Source organism: Anoplophora glabripennis, unplaced genomic scaffold, assembly GCF_000390285.2.
Source record: "Anoplophora glabripennis isolate ALB-LARVAE unplaced genomic scaffold, Agla_2.0 scaffold142, whole genome shotgun sequence".
NCBI lineage: Eukaryota > Metazoa > Arthropoda > Insecta > Coleoptera > Cerambycidae > Anoplophora > Anoplophora glabripennis.
The window spans coordinates 709,643-713,321 of NW_019416275.1; positions in this window are offsets into that span (position 1 = coordinate 709,643).

Below are 3,679 nucleotides of genomic sequence, written 5' to 3' on the forward strand. Positions count from 1 at the left end.
TAAAACAAAAATTTGTGTACATTTTTTAAATCCTGATTTATTAATGCAATTAAGTATGAATAAAATATTATTGATTTTTTATAATTAATTTATTAATTTAATCATCATTTCTTTTGTGATTAAAGTGTAATTCAAATATTATTTATTGTTTAAAATATAAGCAAATGAGACATTAACTCATTATATTACAAAATTTCGACATATTTTGAAAATAATTCTTGTTTAAACAATTTTAGAATATTTAAATAAATTTGTTTTTGATAGTTGATAAACAGTATATAGTTACCTTTGATAATTAAGTTGATAATTAAAGGAAGTTTAAAAATAAATAATTTATCGGACTGTTGAAAGACCAATAATTATTAACGATAGGCATTTGAAAATACGTTAATTGTTTTTTTTTAATCGCGAGACATCGATTTAAAAAAAAATCATCAAAATGGGACCTCTAGAAGCTGAGATATTAAAAATTTTTAAGCGCGTCGCGGTTTTGAACTAGCCGATTCAATTTCGAACAGATCGAAGCGGCCGCGCTCTCTGCTTCCCCCACCACCTTGAATTTCTCGTTTGCAAAAATAACTTTAAATACGTTTTAAAGTAGGTTGCCAATGAAGAAAAGTACTGTAAACTTAGACCTGGTAAGTACTCGGAATATCAAAGGTATTTTTCGAAAAATTAACCCGGATGTCCCAGTACATTTAGTGTAAATGACGGTTAACTTTGATCGGCTACAACTACGTAACTAATTGACCAATCGATCTGTTTTCTTTTTAAAGAAACGTCTTTCCAAGAACTTTTAAAACCTGCTTTAAAAAATTGATTTGATTGAATATTCACAAAGTTCTAATTGTTTATAAGTACAAAAATTCGACCAATGTTTATACAAGCGCCAGAGCTCCCCTAATTGACGAATTCAAATTTTTCAAAAAGCGTTTGAAAGCTTGAGAGCCCTTCTATATGTGATTAAATTTTGAAGTATCTAAGGGCCTTGGTTTTTGCTGTGCACAATATTGAAGATTTGTATTTTTTTCAAAATCTGGATTGCAAAATTATTATGCAAAATCTATCGAACCGATTTGATTCTACATAACATGAAGTTTTCTTGAAATGAAGGTCCTATATCCAATTTAAAGACACCAAAAAAAAAATCATGATTCATTCGATTTGTAACTAGTCATATTTTGTAAAATATTTAATTACAAACATTTTTTTCCTCTTCCATTTTCTCGAATTTTTTTAACATATTGTGCCGCCAAAAGTTTTTTTTCTACAAACGTCAAAAAATGACAAGGTTTGCGCATTGACAAGAATATGCGAAGTGACACTTTTTTTTGGATTCTTACGTTACCATGACACCGTGCGCGAAATACTTCGCGCACTAGGGTGCGAAGTATTTCGCACACTGCATGTAAATTAATAAGAGTTTTGTATTTCAATCTTTAAAATAATTATTATTGTTGTCAACAACAGCCACTTTGTTTCCATAGTAACAGTGAAAATTTGATTAGGAAAGACATTTTAAGCCAGCTCAACACTATTTTCTATAATAAATTAGGCATTTTACTTATTTATAATATTTTTAAGAGATAGATTTTGACGTTTGTAGAAAAAATATTGTTTGCATNACCAACGTCATCGGCCTTCGGCCTCAAGTGTAAAATCCCTCCTCTCTCAGATACCATACAAATCTAATTTCAAGGTTAACTGCAATGCAAAGGTCAAATGAAAGTCACCAACCTACATCACTTTCGGCTTTCAGCCTCAAGGTCATCCATACACCAACGCCATCGGCCTTCGGCCTCAAGGTTATCCTAAGCCAGAAAGTGGAGGGGAGAGACTCCCAAACGGTAAAAATACCCTACTGTAATGTTTTTTAACCTCGCTTTTGGCAATTTTTTTCGATTTTTACAATAATACCCATGATTTATAACTAGTCATATTTTGTAAAAATTTTTATTACAAACATTTTTTTCCTCTTCCATTTTCGCCTAAAATCAACTCTTGAAAAGATACATAATTAAATAGGAAGAAAAATATAAAATTTTTCGAATTTTTTTAACATATTTTGCCGCCAGAAGTTAAGCCCACGCTTTGTATGCGCATAAAAAAATTTTCATTTCTAGTGATATTTGAAAGCCAAAAAGCCAAAAATCTCCGTTGATATACGATTCACCCAAACCAAAACAGTTACCGCTTAGTCTACTTATCAAGTTGCCGACTCATCTTAGCTCCGTAAATTTATCGAAAAAGAATAAAGTAGAACATTTAAACTACATCACAAATTAGCACATGAGCACAAAATGCTTAACATACCTTTTTTTCGCCCAGAAATTTAATCAACAATTAAACTATGGAATAATTTTGATCACTTTATGGATAGCCTCTATTGTAGCATTCGCATTCAATGTGAATTCTATTGCTCATACAATAATGTTCAATAGTAAAGTAAATTGAAATATATTTAACAAACAGTACATAATAATTTCATAACTAATAGCATACGCCCTCTATAAATTTTCATTTATTTTTACGAAGACACTTAATGAAATCAGTTTCTCTTTTTTTAATATGTTTGTCGAAGTGTAACTACATTTTACCCCACGTGTACCTATTAGCTGTTTAAACGTCCATTAGCCTCTCTGATCCAAGTCAGACGAATGTCTAACTTAAAATTATAACTCCCGGGGGTAATTACTTTCCCTTTTTTCTCGAAAAAAATTCGTCTTCATTATTCCAAGTAATAAAACATTCCATAATAAATGACTTCCGCCGCAAAAGTTTCTTGTTGGGCTTGGTATGTTCACTAGAGGCAATTTTGATGAATTAAAAAAGTTTGTCCTATTTTTCTCATTTAAAATTTTCGAATTAGTTATTGTTTTAGACAAGCAAGACATTGCAACAATAAGGTTGCATTTACCAAAGATTTGATTCTGTGAAATATTAATTGCTCTCAATAAACTCATTAGCACTTTGATCTTATCTTGACTAAAATTTTGTGAACAAACGCATGTTTTAGAATTTTTAAATTTATATGATTGGACAAAAGGATACGTCTTGTTACTTGTTAGATAGTTGCTGGAAGCACTGAAATTATTTATAAAATTATAAAAATTTATAGGTACACATTTTAATTGTATTTTTAAACAACATTCTTTAACAGATATCCATTTTTAAGTTAAACTGGAAAGAAATGTTTTCGACAGAACATTTAGATTTATCCAATGCATCCAGTAAAATTTGTTAATTTGGTTTGTAAAACAGTACAGGGTGTCCCTGAAAAGGATGGACAACGCTTGACCACAGGTTCCTTGGATGAAAATAAGACTATTTAGCCTAACTTACCTATATACAAAAGTGCACACCTACTGAGAGACAGCCTTCTAAATATAGACCAGATAACCTAGTTTTTTTCAAATAATTTGAAAACTGTTTTTGTTAGAAACTTTAAATTTGGTATACTTATTTTTTTATATAAGGGCAAGGTAAATATAGAATTTGGAGAGAATACATATACAGAATGTTCTATTTCTAATGCCTGTGCGCCACTGGCTATCCCGTAACTTTTTTGTGTGTATGCCAATGACGACAGAATTTATATTTTTAAAAATAAGCACTATTTTAGAAGATTTTTTTGCTCTTACAAAATTTCGATATCGTTTATGGATTTCGAGTAAAATTC